At 36.7% G+C, this 17,704-nt stretch overlaps 1 pseudogene; it reads left to right on the top strand.

Annotated features, from left to right (window-relative positions):
• Positions 1–4,613: 4,613 nt before the first annotated feature.
• LOC114687988 overlaps positions 4,614–17,704 on the top strand; it is a 33,015-nt pseudogene continuing 19,924 nt past the window's right edge.

Here is a 17,704-nt window from a genome sequence, read left to right as displayed (position 1 = left end):
TAAGGGACCACAGATGAACCCCCAATTGTTATGCCCTGATTGCAGGGACCCCCAAAAGACCACCATGGAGACCAAATCCTATATGTAAAAGCAAAGAGCCTTTATTACATGCTCTAGGGCTTGGTCTCTCTGTCTGTCTGACACAGTGGTGAGAGAAGAGAGCCCCAAGCACAGGTGGGGTAGAGTTTTTATCATAACAGAGGTTGGAGTGACAGGATTTCTGGGGGTTAGGATCCTCATTGGCTGACATTTGTCTAGGGGTATCTGTAAAACAAAAATAGATGTGTGCTAGACTCAGGGATATCTGGCCACCTTAGTATCTAATGGTTGGATTGTTTGGGATGTTAGGTAATTCCCCATCCCTGGGTGGATCTCTGGGTGGTATAGGCTTATGGCTTTTCCTGGATCTGGATGTTGCCTGCCAGTCAGTAAGCCTGTCACAGAAGCTGTGCCTGGGCGTTTAGACCTGTCATGGTAGCTGTGTGGTCAGGCTGTTTTGGAGCCCCTCCACATAATAGCAATAGGAGAAGAAGAAGAAGAAGAAGAAGAGGAGGAGGAGGAGGAGGAGGAGGAGGAGGAGGAGGAAGAGGAGGAAGAGGAGGAGGAGGAAGAGGCCGTCTAGATCAAAGGCACAGAAATCATATGAATAAAATTATAGAAAAATATTTCCCTAACATAAAGATATAAGGAATAAGAAAAATAAAGAACACCAAATAGACAGAGAGGACCAGAAAAGAAATTCCCTGTGACACATAATATTCAAAACAGTAAACATACAGGATAAAGGAATATCAAATGCTACAAGGGAAAGAGGACAAAAAACCTATATATACAGACCCATTAAAATTACACCTGACTCCTCTAAAAGACAGAAAGACCTAGATAGGTGTTTTAAAAATGCTAAAGATGACAAATGCCAACTCAAACTATTATAAAACTAACAATTACAAAAATGGAAAAAGATATTCCAAGATAAAACTAAATTTAAGCAGTATCACAAATACTGCTTTAGAAGACACTAGAGTGAAAATTTCCTTCTATAGAGGTTAAACAAGAAAATATAAGGGATGAATAACCCCTGACCAGAAAATCCAATGAGGGAGAAATAAACCCACACCTTTACAACAAAATAAAAAGAATCAATAAGCACTGTTCATTGTACTGGTAATTGTTCCTCCCATGACCTTGGGGTAGAAGACCCAAAAGAGACAGTGCAGTTTACTGTTGTACAGGATCTCTTAAAAGAAAAGGGAGAGGGGTCACGTGGTCTCTTCTTTCTATTTATTTATTTATTTATTTATTTATTTATTTATTTATCTTTCCTCGGGGGTCACGTGGTCCCTTCTTTCTATTTATTTATTTATTTATTTATTTATTTATTTATTTATTTGTCTTTCCTCATGGGTCCTTGCTCAAGTTGTTCACTTTGATCTTCTTATTTGGTTTTCAGCATTTGTTCATGTATTTCTTCATTGTTCTGCAGAAGATCTGGGTGAGAGATAGGTTTGATATGTTTATAGGGGATGTCCACAGAAGGGTGGTAGCACACTATTGTCCTGCCATAGGATGCCACATCAACCTCTACCTTGCAGTTGTAGTCCTCTGGAAGAAAAAAATATGTAAATTTATGACAAATACTAGATAAAGCTCCATTTTGGATTGGAAACAAATTGGGTGCCAGATAATTCAATAAATCCATGGGATTCTGTTTAAGGAGTACTAGGGAAATTTATTACAGTAAATTGAGGAAATACACTCACGAATACAAAACAGAGTAAACAGCTAAAGTTGTCCTCTATTCTGAGAAAGAGCAAATCCACCTGTCAGGCAGCAGGGAGAAGGGGCATGTGACCCTTCTCCCTGTCCTTTTAGTAGGTCAGGTACAACAGCAAGAAGCACCACCTTCTTTGGGCCTTGTAGCCCAAGGTCATGGGTGGAGCAAATACTACTACAGCTCATTGATATCTCCCAGCATTAATGATCTCAATTACCCAATAAAAAGACAGATTAGCATACTGGATTAGACAACAGTGTTTGTAGTGATATTTTATTTGTGCTGAAATGTGATATTCTATTTGTATGTTAATAAATAAAGTTGCCTGGAGATCAGAGTTCAAATAGCCATAAAACAGAAGTCAGGTAGTGGTAGCACACGTGCTTAATTTAATCATATGGCAGGCAGAATCTCTGTGTGGTCAAGGACATAGCCCAGTGTGGTGACATGAGTCTTTAATCCTAATACCAACCACAATGATTGAAATTACACCCTGCATACCATCTGACAACCACTGATTAAAGCTGGATATCAACAACAGAAAGTATACCAACTCATGAAAATTAAACAACCCATTATTTAATAAAATTAAGATCAAGACAGGAATGAAGAAGGAAATTAACAACTATTTAATAATTTAATGTAAATTAAAATACAACATACCCAAACCTAGAAGCGACAATTAAGTCAGTTCTAAGAATTAACTTTATTGTACTATGTGCCTACAAAGAGAAAGATGAGAGAGAGAGAGAGAGAGAGAGAGAGAGAGAGAGAGAGAGAGATGAACAACACAATGGCACATCTTAAAGCTCTAGAACAAAAAGAACCAACACCTTGAAAGAGTAAACATCAGGAACATCCAAAAAACAAAAGCATAAAGAACCTCACACTGGCATAACTCAAAGGATTCTCTCTCTCTCTCTCTCTCTCTCTCTCTCTCTCTCTCTCTCTCTCTCTCTCTCTCTCTCCCTCTCTCTGCCTCTCTCTCTCTCACACACACACACTACCATCATCAACTACAAAAAATAACAGAAATTAATAATCATTATGCATTGATATCTCTCAATATTAATGCATTCAATTCCCCAACAAAAAGACACAAACAGAGTCAACATGAAAACAAGATCTATCCTTATGTTGCATACAAGAAACACAATTCAAAATCAAAAATAAGTATAGTTTGTCTGCTTGTTTTAACTTTGGGGGCCTGCTATCCAGCTGCCAAATTACTACACTGAGACTTATTTTTACTTTAGAATGTCTGGTCTTAGCTTGGCTTCTTTCTAGCCAGCTTTTCTAACTTAAATTAAATCATCCTGTTTCTCTTTAAGTGCATTTTGCCTCGGGGTTTCTTGATTTTCTTTAATCTTTCTTTCCTTCTTACTCCTTGGCTAGCTGTGTGGTTGGGTGGATGGCTCCTGGCATCTTCCTCTCATTCTTCTTTTCTCACTCTTCTCTCCTTGCTCTTCTTTTATTATTTCTTCTCTTGTCATGCAAGTCCCACCCATTTCTCTCTGCTGTTTGGCTATTCAGTTCAGCTCTTTATTAGACCAATCAGGTATTTTACACATGCAACGTAACACAGCTTTACAGAGTTAAACAAATGCAACATAAGAGAATACAACACATCTTTGCATCATTAAACAAATATTCCACAGCATAAATGAATATAATACATCTTAAGCTAATATTCCACAACAGATAGACATTACCTCAGAGAAAAGGGTTGAAAAAAGATTTTGTAAGCAAATGGCTCTAAGAAGCAAACTGGTGTAGCTATTCTAATATGTAACAAAATAGACTTCAATAAAATATTAATCAAAAGAAATGAAGATGGACACTTCATACTCATGAAAAGTTCATCAAGACAACTTCTAAATTTTCATCACCTATGCCCCACACACAAAGACACCCATGATTGTAAAGGAAGCACTATTGAACCTTAAATCACATATTGACCCTCAGCATTGATAGTGGGAGAGTTCAATGCCCGACTCTCATCAATGGACAGATCATCCAGTCAAATTTAAACAGAGAAATAATGGAAATAAAAACCATTATGACTCAAAGGACATTTCAACCAAACACAAAATAATACACTTTCTTCTCAACACCATATGGAATATTCTCCAAAACTGACCATATATCTGATCAGAAAGCAAGTCTCAACAGATAAAAGAAAATTGAAATAACCCCTTGCATTCTATCAGACTACCATGGACTAAAGCAGTATTTCAACAAAAGCAGAAACAACAGGAAACCTACAAACTCATGGTAACTGATAAATTATCCACTGAATTATCACCGGGTAAAGGAAGAAATAAAGGAAGAAATTAATCCTTGCTATAATTCAATGAAAATGAATGCACAACATACCCAAACTTATGGGAAATAAGAAAAGCTGTGTAAAGAAGAACGTTCATAGTATTTAGTGCTTTCATAAATAATTTGGAGAGCTCTCACACTAACAACTTAACAAAACAACTGTCCTTCCACCATGTATGCATGCAGGCACTCAGGGCTCGGCTGGGTGTTTGCCTTCAGCTGCAGTCACCACACCAGGGCCCATGTGCGAACTGGGTCTCCCCCTCCAGCAGCCATGCAGCTGGCAGCTGGCCATCACATGGAGCCTATATACCAGCCACCTCTTACAGACAGCCTGCCTATGGAGCAGAGCCCTATGTCTCTGCAGTGGGGAGACTTACACTGTCAGGGGCCTATGTCTGCTGCAGGAACACACGGGCTGACATGCTGTGTCTCATGTCATGGCCACCACTTGCACTGTCAGGGGCCTGTGTCTGCCTTGTGAGCATGTTGGGTGGGGTCCTATGTCTCCACCATGCAGTGTGTGAGGCAGCAGAGGAGTTCTATAGCCACTGTTGTGGCCACTGCCATACTGCGGGTGAGGTTACAGGTGCCTACAGCTATGCATAGATTGGAACATCTGTCTGTCTGCCACTGCACATGAAGCAAGTGAGGGTCTGTGTCCCTGTTGCCAAATGGAACTTTCCAATTCCCTGTTCCTCCCCAACCTCCACCCATACACAGAATATTTCCCTTCCCCTCCCCACACCCCGATTCTGCAGCCCCTCTCTAGGGGTGGTAGGCACTCTGTCAGCTAGTACAGGGTGGTGGGGAATGTGGGAGAGAGAGTGGTTGGGTATTTATCACATTTGTATTTGTATAGTAATGATGGATGTGCCATGGCATGTGTCTGGATGTGTGGGAACAGCTTTGAAGATTTGATTCTTTCCTTCCTCTCTTAAATGTGTTTTGAAGACCTTACTCAGATTTTCAGGACTGTGTGGCAAAAATTTTAACTAATGCTTCATCCATATGCTTCCAGATCAGGACCCTGAGACCCAAATTTGCTACCTTGTTTTCTATCAAGAGTCATGACTTTGAAAGCACACACCTTGCTGCTACACAAACAAACTGCCTTTCAAAGCTTGATTATATAACCTTCATGAATAACTGCTCTCATCTGAAACAAGAGTGCTGTTAGGCCCTGCTACTCTGAGAATTGAGATAGTGACTTATATTCATGCTGCAAAGTTTGCATGAATAATTATTGTGATTGCTTACAGAGGCAATTAGTCAACTCAAAGGGAGGGGGAGAAAACCACAAAATAAAAGAATTTCAAAGTCTTTTCATGCCATTTGGTGAGTCCAAATTAAAAAGGAAGATAGAAGGAAAATGAATTTTTAAGGGTTTCTAAATAATGTTATAAAAGGACTTGAATTTTCTAAATAAATTGCTTGATTTAAATTTCATAGAAAATACAATGCCTCTGGGACTACTAGCATGTGTTGCCTGTGTTTAAGATAGAGATTCCTTTGTTTATATTGAAACCTAGTTATTTCATTAATAAAATGATTTCTAAACTTTAAATGGAAAATATAAATGAACCATCAAGTAAGAAGGATAATGCAAAAATATATAAGCATGAAATAATGTAGAGTTAAAAATAAAAAAGGGAAAATCTTTTACTTGTAATCTGGTCATCTCCTTTTGCCAGGTGATGGGACTCCTTTTAAAGTGGTGGGACTGATTGAATTCAAAATATTAATGGCTTTTATATCCTCAAAACTATGAATATTAGTGTTGGAGAGAGGACAGCAATTAAGAGCAATTGTGATGCTTGCAGAGGACCCAGGTTCAGTTCCCATCACTCACATGAATAATAATAATTATCTGTACCTCAGATCTAGAACATCTGATGTTCTCTTCAGACTGTAGGAACTGCATTCACACGATACACATACATACAAGTAAAATACCCTTGCACATAAATAAAAAATAAATCTAATTTTTAAACTACAGGTACAAATAGATACTTCCACATAGGAAGAAACACCAATGCTCCAATCCTGCAATAACCCATCTATAAATCAATAAGCATTTAGATGATTCTTCAACTCTAGAGATCTCTCTGCATCAGGACCACCAAAATACAAGTAAAGTTCTAACTGATCTCCATGACCAGCTGGGCAACAGCATCTTAGAAATTGAACCTTCAAAATACATGTCAGTTACATAACAACCCAACAAGCAGTCTGTAACCAGCCTGTGTAATATTCAGGGAAGTTGGTATTAAACAAAGCATAGAAATAAAAACTCAAAATATGGCATAAGAAGGTCTGTATTCTGTGTGAGCATTTTACACTGAAAAAACAATGCTGACTCTGAAAACACAGAGATTTGAAGAATACTCAACTATGAAAATTTACCTGAATAGATATCATAAGATACCAAATAAACTTGATAAATTGGTAAAACAAAATGAAGGTTGCAGCATAAGACATCTCATAGAGCACATTTTAACCTTTCACTAGAGTTACACTATTACAACTTTATATACATGGGCAAAGGTATTTGGTGACTCACACATATAATCACAATCAAACACATATTTTGTCTTGAAACTTAGGAAATTTTTATTTTTGAAGGATTATTTCTTACTTATACTTCTCAGTCAAATAAGTGGAAACACACCTGCTCATTTAATTAACCCCTAATGTTGACATAGCACCTAAAAAAACGGTGTTATCTGTTCTTTTGGAAGCATTTGTCAGGTCTAAATGAGATCTGCAATTCATTCTCCTTCTTGGGGGAATGGGAATCAAATCACCACTAGAATACATAGGACTGTAAGGGACTTGCCTCCTCCTCTCATGTCACCAGAGCATTCTCTACAGTCCTCTCAGATAGTGACTTATTGCTCAGAGTATTACTACCCTAGAAGACAAAATATATTCACTAGTGGCAAGGGCTTTAAATATTGAAGGGGTTTATATCACTTAATTGCTGAAAGGGGTGTTGTGTCTCTTCCTTAAAGAAGAATGCTTTTTCCTGTTAGTCAGTCAGGATTAGTCAGAAATGCTGGACAAAATATGATAGGCCATACAAGTAAAATTTATCAACTATCTGAATTATAGGACTCAGGGTCTAAAGTTTGATGTCAGATATCTTGATTCCTTCCTTTAGTATGTTCATTCTTGGTTTCTCCTAGTTCTACTGTTCAAACATTGTCAATAAAAGTCTAAATTAATCTGTTTCTTCTTGCCAAGATGCCATTAAACTCCAAATGTTACTTTAGGGTTTCAGATAAATTCTGGAACAAGATTCAAGTCTCCCTGTCTTAGCTGGATCATCTAGAGTGAGAGTTCATGATCCCTTTAGATAGAGACAACACATCTTTGTAATGAGTAGCAGTTACTGAAGATGAGGTCTCCTATGCCTTGGCTTCTCATAAAGTTTTGCAAGGATCATGTCCCTCAAAGACATGATAGAAATTTTTCAAGTTAGGAAAATTAAACCGTACACATATATGAGCCATAAGAAAAGTTAACCTGAGTACTCAACAATCAAGAAAAGCCATAACAGAATTTCTCTGGACCATCCCAAGGAATATACAAACCTGCTTCAGTCATGAAGAAAACAAGTCAATCATCGACAACAACCCAAAAGGATAATCCCTTATAAAACTACTCCCTATCATTTTGATTAATTAAAGTCCCTAGACCAGGAGAGGTAAGTTTTGGAGTGGCATGCTTACTCAAGCCTGACCCATCCTGTGCAATTATTTTATCCTTTTACTCTCACCTTTAGTGTAAATTAAATTTTATCTTTTAGGACTCCATTATCTTTCTCCCTTTGTTCAAGTTACAAAGAACTGAGAATTCACCTCAATGGGATACTACTGAGACTATCTCTGGGAACAAAATCATGTACTTTTCATGTGCCAAACTGTCACAGTTGAAATGTGTTTATGAGTAGAAGTAATGTACCCTAATAACTACAAGAAAACGAGGATTGATTTATTGAAAGTGAAATGACAGCATCTTGCTTACGTTTGCTAAATGGCCAGGTGAAGTTCAAATCTTTGCCGACCTGAGTTCAAAGTAAATAGTATCTAATAGAGCTATAAGACATTGTCTTGGTGCAAATATGTGAAATAGTAATCAGGGTTGTATAATAACATTACAACAGTAGCTGTTCTCGTCGGTGTTGTTTCTCGAGTTAAACCACGCTTTCTATACTTCATTCTAACTATGAAAGAAAACCAAGCCCCACTGACTAGAAATTCCACTGCTGAATAATCCTGTTTTGCTTGGCAGGAACCAGAACATCAGTGACCAATTCACATTAGAATGGTGAGGGTTCTTCACTCCTCAGTCATGTGTATCAACTGAGAGGAAGGAAGTAAACTGTCATAATGTTTAACTTGTAGAATAATAATGTGCTTGACTGAAGAATTCCAGGAACTAATTCCAGGAGGTCAAGATGGATGGTGTTGTTCCTGAAAGGGAAAGAAAGAAAGAAAAAAAAAGAAAGTAGAAGCACAGCTCCATGAGGAGACTTTCCCAGCACATTCATCTTGCCACCCTTGCACTGCCTTATAAAAGCTGATTTTCATGTTTTACTTACATAGGTTTTGTTGTTGATGTTGTTTGCTTTTTTCTTTTGGTTTGTTTTGCTTAGTGTGTTTGTTTGCTTTTGTGGAGTAATAGATGTCCCCTGACCCTTCCAGTGTCTTTTACTTGAGAAATTCTCCTTCTTTTCTTTCTTTTTTTTTTTTTTTTACCCTATCAATTGCTTCCCATATATTGGTCCTAGCCCAGCAAGCAAACATTCTGTAGGGAGCATAGTGTTCTACCTCCAAACAGAATGACTGAAAATACTTCTGATTAGTATATAGTGACTTTGACATATTTGATATTTTAAATATTATTAACAGGAAATATGTTAGCTGTGGTCATTGAACGAAGTTAAAACTAAGTTTTTTGCTGTTGTTTTTGTTTTTTGAGATAGGGTTTCTCTGTATAACAGATCTGGCTGTCCTGGAATTTGCATTGCAGAGCAGGTTAGCTCTGACCTCAGAGATTTGTCTGTTTCTGCCTCCAGAGTGCTGGCATTAAAGGCGTGTGCCACCATCACCCAGCTAAAAGTTAATTATTTTAAAACCCAAATTAAGTTCAGACTTAAAAATCTCTTATAAGGAATAGATGGTTTAGTCAAGGTAACATCCTGTTTGATAGAGATTTGCAAACAATTAGAGAAGCATAATACAGAAGAGCCCTATTTTTGAAGATTGAAAAGATAGAAAAAGGCAAAAGTATACAGCTCTTGAGAGTGGTAGAATTCATCCATGGAAACATGCTTTTGTTAAGTTCCACCATAGGGACAGGGATTTTGTTTGTGTCTCCGAAAGGAGTATTAAAATACTCCTCACTGAACATCCCTGTCTCCCTAAGTATTTGGGCAGGTTGTGGCTTGCTGAACATGATGAATGTTCTCTGTCTTGCAGTTTTGATAATCACCTTCCCTGTGAGTGGAGCACCTTATTATTTCCTCGAGATCTTTTGGATCCTCTGTTGCTTTCCTATGTCTTTGGATACAGCTTTTTGTTCATTTCCTAGGCATTGGTGCTCAAAGCTTATTAATAGCTGGTAATCTTGTTCAACTTTTCTATTCTGGATGCCCAGCACCAGAGCTCGCAAAGAAAATGTCTGGCTTTGGCTGTTTTGTGATCATTTGGAATTCTCAATGCTCGAGGGATAAAAACAGTGGCTCAGTTTCAGACTATCAACAGTCTGATGAAGATGACTATTCTTTGTTTCATTTCTCTAACTGGGATTGTGCTGTTAGTGATTGGAAAAAAGGAGAATGTGTTCAGGTTTGAAAATGCACTAGATGTTGAACTTCCTGATGCCTAACAGATTGCAGGTGCCATTCTCCAGGTAAACTATTCATATTTAGGAGCATCACTCCTGATCAACATAGCAGGTAAATCCATTCATACAAATATCTAGCAGTATGCCATAAGAGTTGGCCTCGAATATAGAGGGAAATTTTAATGATTGTTTCGTGCGATATATTGAAGTTCAATCTTCTCTATAATGTGGGATTATATTAAAGCACCCATGTATATTCATTAATGTAGACTATATATAACCTAGCTTTCTTCCAGCCATGTCTTTTATATAAACTCAGTAATGTTAAGAATATTCAAAAAATAGAGATTTTTTTTTATCAGTCTTGGTTTTTTTATGTGATCCCACCATCTTGAAATAAGTAATAATTATATAAAAATATATGAGTAAATTTGCATTTATAAGGCTGTCACAGGTCTCAGATTATAATATACTTCACCTCAACTTCAAAACTTTGTTCTCTTCCCAGAAGTACCCACTATCAAGCTTGTTATGTGTAGTCATCACTTTTGGTGTATTTGCATTGAAAAGTATATTGTACTTTCATATATATATATATGTATGTATATATATATATGTATGTATATATATATATGTATATATATTTCTCACTATCATGAGCATTTCAAATGTCTGATATTTTCATACTAGAGACAGTGCAATAATGAACATTTTTGAGAATGCAATATTATTTTCTGTGGAGCAATAATTCTCATGAAGATTTCACAGTACCAAAAGAATTTGATAATTGCACACAAATATACCTGTAATATCTAAAAGATTTAATAAAAAGAATTCACTACATATCATGTAAAGTTTTATTTATTTTTCAGCAATTGCTTAACATACAGAGTCATGAGTTTCACTGTGGCATTTTAATACTTGTTTGTTTTAGGGTTTCTGTTGTTGTGACAGAACAACCATGACCAAAAATCCAACTTGAGGAGGAAAGGGTTTATTTCATCTTACAGTTTGTAATCCATTGTCCTTGGAAGCCAGGGCAGGAACCTGGAAACACAAACTAGTGCAGAGACCATGGTGGAATTCTATTTAGTAGATTTCTCCTCATTGCCTACTCATCCTGGTTTCTTACACAACCCAGGACCACCAGCCCAAGGGTGGCAATACCCACAGTGACTCATGACCTCCCACATCAACCATCAGTCAAGACAATGCACCACAGTCTTGCTACAGGTCAATCAGGTGCAGCATTTTCTCAATTAAGGTTCTCTTTTCTAAAATGACTCTAGCTTGGATCGAGTTGACATTAAATTAGTGAGCACTATGTGTACCATTATATTTTGTCATCAATATGATGACACTACCTTTCTTCCACTCTCGCTGCCACCTTTTGGATGATTCCTTTTCTTCTTCCTGATAGTTGTCCTTCTGTTTCTGATCACGTATACTTCTGTTATCTTTTCTTAATCCCCTCTTCAGCATACTTCCACTTCAAATGCATACATTACAAATGACCTGCATAAATGCATAAATACATATGTACACATATAATTTTATTTTTGTTTCAATTGAAATCAAATTATCTAAATTTTTCCCACCTTTTCCTCCTCTATCTCCTCAAAGATACCTTTTCTCCAAACTCCTGGAATGTGTTCTCAGTCTCTCGTGTTGAGAGCCTCTTTTCCTATATTTATTATTTTATATACTATATATATGTACGTATATATACATTATATGTAAATACAATCTGCTGATCTGTTTCTGTTGCTAGTGTGTATGTGGATGCAAGGCTGGCCATATGCATTTGACAAGAAATAAGATACCTACCCCTGGGGCATAACATCGGGGCTACCCTTAAAACCTGAGATGCATGTAGGCAGCTCTCTTCTCTCTGTGTGGACTGACTCAGGCAGCAGAATAGAATGGGATTGTACCTCTATTGCCCTCCCTCATCCCAAGTTTACTCATGGAGATCTCCTCTGTTTTCCTTTCTCAAGGTGATCCATTCATCCCTCTTAGAGGCCTCCTTATTTTCTAGCTTCTCTGAAGCTGTGGGTTGTAGGCCGATTATTCTTAGTTCTAATCTAGTATCCACTTCTGAGTGAATACATACCATGTTTGTCTTTCTGAGTCTGGATTACCTCACTCAAAATGATATTTTCTAGCTCAATCCATTTGCCTGCATATTTCATGATTTCATTGTTTTTATTCCATTGTGTATATGTAGTATATATTTTTTTAATCCATTCTTTGGTTGAGGGACATCTAGGTTGTTTCCGGATTCTGGCTATTACAAATAAAGCTGCTATGAACATAGTTGAGCAAGTCTCCTTGTGGTATGATTGAACATCCCTTGTGTATATGCCCAAGAGTGGTATCATTGCATCTTGAGGTAGATTGATTCCCAATTTTCTGAGAAACCACCATGCTGATTTTCAAAGTGGCTATACAAGTATGCATTCCCCACCAAGAGTGGAGGAGTGTTCCCCTTTCTGCACATTGTCTCTAACAAAAACTGTCACCAGTGTTTTGGAACTTATTCATTCTGACAGGTGTAAGATGATAACAGAGTCATTTTGATTTGCATTTCCCTAATGACTAAGGATGTTGAGGAATTCCTTAAGTGTTTTTTGGCCATTTGAGATGCTTCTATTGAAAATTCTCTGTTTGGCTCTTTAGCCCATTTTCAAAATGTATTGTTTGGTATTTTGATGTCTAATTTCTTGAAATCCTTATATATTTTTGAGATAAGCCCTCTGTCAGATGTGGGTTTGCTGAAGATCATTTCCCATTCTGTAGGCTGTCATTTTGTCTTATTTACTGTGTCCTTTGCCTTACAGAAGTTTCTCAGTTTCAGGAGGTCCCATTTATTGATTGTTGCTCTCAGTGTCTATGCTACTGGTTTTATATTTAGGAAGTGGTCTCCTGGGCTGTAGCAGGAATCTTAGGAGGTCTTATTAATAAAAACAAACCTGGAGCCAAGTATTGGGGTGAATCCTGGAAGATCAGAGAAGCAGAACAAGCCACAGCTTCCTCACCTCACCAATTCCTCAGCTGATGCTGTTTCCTCAGATTGGATGCCTCTCAGCTGAACTGTGCTACTCAGAAGCCTAAAAGCTTAACTGACTCTAGTTCCTCGTCCTTATGCCTTAAATACCTTTCTGCCATTACTTCCTGGGATTAAAGGCTCACTTCCTAGAATTAAAGGCATGAGTCACATGCATGGCTGTTTCCAGTGTGGCTTTAAATTCACAAAGATCTGGTTAGATCTCTGCTTCCCAAGTGATAGGATTAAAGGTGTGCACATCACTGCCCAGCTTCTGCTGTGGCTTGCTATTAGCTCTGACACCCAGACAACTTTATTCATTAACATACAAATAAAATCACATTTCAGTACAAATAAATTATCACCATATTTCCCCTTTTCTATTTTAATAAAAAGAAAAAAGAAAAAACATTATAAGTAATATAAGAAAAACTACATACAGAAGTACAATAACTATATACCATATATACAAGCAATAAATACCTAAACAATGTCTGTGCCAATGCATTCAAGACTACTTTCTACTTTCTCTTATATAAGGTTCAGTGTATCTGGATTTATGTTAAGGTTCTGATGCACTTGAATTTGAATTTTGTGCATGGCAATAGATATGAAACTATTTGCAATCTTCTACATGTTGACATCCAGTTATGCAAGCACCATTTGTTGAAGATGCTTTCTTTTTCTCATTGTACAATTTTGGCTTATTTGCCGAAAATCAGGTGTCATAGGTGTGCAGATTAATGCCAGCATCTTCAATTAGATTCTATTGGGCCATATGTTGGTGTTTATGTCAACACCAAGCTGTTTTGTTACTATAGCCCTATAGTAGAGCTTGAGGTCAGGGATGGTGATGCCTTCAGAAGTTGCTTTATTCTACAGGAGTAATTTAGCTATATTGCATTTTTGTTTTCCATATGAAGTTGATTATTGATTATTGTGTTAGGATTTTGATGATGATTTCATTAAATCTGTAGATTGCTTTTGGTGATAATGTCGTGTTTACTATGTTAATTATACCTATCCATGAGCATGGGAGATCTTTCCATTTTCTGATATTTTCTTCAATTTCCTTCTTCATAGACTTAAAATTCTTGTCTTATAGGTCTTTCATTTGCTTAGTTAGAGTTACCCCAAGGTATTTTATGTTATTTGTGGCTATTGTAAAGGGTGATGTTTCTCTAATTTCTTTCTCAGCCTGTTTATCATTTGTATATAGGAGAGCTACTGATTTTTTGAGTTAACCTTGTATCCTGCCATATTACTGAAGGAGTACATCAGCTGTAGGAGTTCCCTGGTAGAATTTTTGGGGTCACTTATGTATACTATCATATTATCTGCAAATAGTGAAAGTTTGACTTCTTTCTTTCCAGCTTGTATCCCTTTGATCTCCTTTTGTTGTCTTATTGCTCTAGCTAAAACTTTGAGTACAAAATTGAATAGAAATGGGAATAGTGGACAGCCTTGTCTTGTTCCTGATTTTAGTAGAATCACTTTGAATTTCTCTCCATTTAATGTGATGTTGGCTGTCAGCTTGCTGTAAACTGCCTTTATTATGTTTAGGTATATTTCTTGTATTCCTGATGTCTCTAAGACCTTTATTATAAAGTGGTGTTGGATTTTGTTAAAGGTTTTTTCATCATCTAATGAGATGATCATATAGGTTTTCTTTCTTTCAGTTTGTTTATGTGGTGTATTACATTGACAGATTTTCTTATGTTGATCTGTCCCTACACCTGTGGTATGAAGCCAACTTGATCATGGTGGAAAATCTTTTTGATGTGTTCTTGGATTCCGTTTGCCAGTATTTTACTGAGTATTTTTGCATCATGTTCAAGAGGGAGATTGGTCTGTAATTTTCTTTCTTCATTGCATCTTTGTGTGTTTGGGTATCAGGGTAACTGTAGTCTCATAAAACCTAACAAACATAACTATAGATATGACAAACACGGGTGACTATTGATCCATAAGCCTTCTCCATATAAATAACCTAAGGATTCACATATCAATACTGTAAAGAGTCTGTAAACAGATGTATAGTATCAAGATAATTACCTCAAAGTTCTGACAATATATAAATTATCTAAAATGGTTGTAGAAATGTATAGTGCAACATGACAACAATATCCTTAATATGTATCAATATACAAAACATTTCAAATGGGAGTAGGAACATATGTATGACAATTATAATTTTGAATTTGTATTAATATACAACTTATCTTAAATAGGAATAGAATAATAGTTTACATTTTTGTCAATATAAGAATCCATTTCAGTGAAAATTATCTAAGTCTGATAGTTCGCTAAATTAGTTTACTAGTAGATACAATAATCTACCTTAATATCCTATACCTATCTATTCCCTTTTTCTCTTTTCTTAAAGAGAATCCTGACTCTAAATTTTATTTTTCCACCCAACCCTACAACAACTTATCCATAACCCTGAGAAAATGAAACCTTTGGGAAAGGGATATCATTTTCTTAAAATTGCTTTCTGTTGTTCATGGGGCAACAGTGTCTTTGTAGGATCCTGTAAGAAACCTAAATGGCTAAGTCTCAATAGGACTAGCTGTAAAGTTTGTAGCCAGGCTCATAGTAATGGATAAGGTTATCTGAGATTCTGGCTAGAAGTTCAATATGATGAGCCATCTCGTCTTGGAACTTTCCTCAAGAGTTTGCAGTCCAAAGCTGATGGTTGAGTGGTGTTTTTTGGTTCAATGGCACCATTACGGAACAGGTAGAGTCATTATTGTGTGGTCCCATCTTCCTTCTGGAGACTTCCAAGATTGCTATTGGAAAGATATATTTTTCACTGTGGAAAACTTGAACATTATTAATATCAAAAAGGAAAGTTTGGATGTTAGGATGATGTGACACATGAAGAAGAATTCCCAGGATTCAAGAATAAGCATGAAGAGAAATAGAATCTTGACAACAATGGTCTCTAGATTATTGCTTTTCTTCTGTCCCACACCAGTTGGCTCTTTTGATAAGAGACAGAATCTCCTAAATTTTTCTTTTCGGAACAGGCTTGGGTTTAGAGAAGGAGAGAGCCACATTCCAACTCTAATGCCAGCTTGATTTATAATTGAATTAGGACTACAACTTTAATAGAGTTAATGAGAGATTGATGTCAGGCAGTGAGATATTACCCTGTAGAGTACGTTGGTACCAATAGGTCCTTCCCTTCTGCTATAGATGTCTAGGTGTCCAAAGTCTTTTTATTTCTGGAAGATGAATATTTCTGTTTTCCTGTGAAGACAAAAAATATATCCTTGTCCTAACCCTTGTTTTTGAGTTTTCCTTACAACTTGTAGAATTGTCACATTAGTAGATGAGCTATGACTTCTTCTCATCAAGGGGTTTCTCCTGTTCAAATTGAATTTTTATTAATTTTATTAGCATCCATTGCTTTTCTCTCCTGCAGAAACAAAAGCAAAACTGCTTCCCCAGTGTAGGTGGTATCCTGGTTACCATTCTGAGATGAACACATCTTTGAAGTAAACAGGCTTCTTTAGCTCAGGAGTTTTTTCTGTTTTCCAATGTCTCTCAACAGCTGTTGTCCTTTTCTCATCAGCATTGGTAAAATTCAAGGTTAATAAAGCACTATGAATCTATTTCTAGGAGTCATTGTTACCTGTTGCTGTTTATTTAGCATATCTTTTAAAGTTCAATTAGATCTTTCTATGACTGCTTTGCCTGTGAGATTGTGTGTTATACCTGTAATATGCTTTATATTATAAGCAAAAAAAAAACTGTTTCATTTTACTTGAGACATATGCTGGAGTATTGTCAGTTGCAATTTGTATAGGTATTCCTATGATGGCCATAACTTCTAATAGGTATGTAATTACAGAATCAGCCTTTTCAGAACTAATAGGAGTTGCCCATTGAAATCCTGAATAAGTATAAATGGTATGGTATATATATTTTAATTTTTCAAATTTTGCAAAACGGAACACATCCATCTGCTGAATTTCATTTCTTTGTATACCTTTAGGATTACTTCTTGCAGGTAATGGAGTTTGGTTTTAGAAGGAACAATTAGGAGTTTTTTTTTAATTTCCTTGGCTTCTTACCTAGTGATAGAAAAGTCCCTTTTCAAATCTGTGCTATTTACATGGTGTTTCTTACAAAATTCTGAGGCTTCTACCACATTACCTATTAATAACTGATCAGTCTTATCATTACCTTGTGCTAGACCTGGCAGAGCTGTATGGGATCTGATATAGATAGAGATAGAGATATAAATATAGATATAGATATATATGATGTTCCCTATTTCTGATTATTTCCTGTAATTGTGTAAATACTGAAATTAGCTCTGTGTTATTAGAAATAAATTCTGCAGTTTCAATATGTTAAACAACTCTCTGCATATTGAGAGTCGGTAACTATATTGAGAGGTTCTCTGAAGTCCATCAGATCCTTAAGAATGGCATGCTGCTGTGGGACGGTCTGTATGTCAAATTGCTCTGATTGGTCAATAAATAAAACACTGATTGGCCAGTGGCCAGGCAGGAAGTAGGTGGGACAAGGAGAGAGGAGAATTGTGGGAAGCAGAAGGCTGAGGCGGAGAGACACTGCAGCCACCGCCATGATCAGCAGCATGTGAAGACGCCGGTAAGCCACCAGCCACGTGGCAAGGTATAGATTTATGGAAATGGTTAATTTAAGATGAAAGAACAGTTAGCAAGAAGCCT

This window comes from Peromyscus leucopus, chromosome 2 (assembly GCF_004664715.2).
Source record: "Peromyscus leucopus breed LL Stock chromosome 2, UCI_PerLeu_2.1, whole genome shotgun sequence".
NCBI classification, from domain to species: Eukaryota; Metazoa; Chordata; class Mammalia; order Rodentia; family Cricetidae; genus Peromyscus; species Peromyscus leucopus.
Note: the sequence above shows the minus strand (reverse complement) of the source record. Positions and strands in the feature narration are given on the sequence as shown.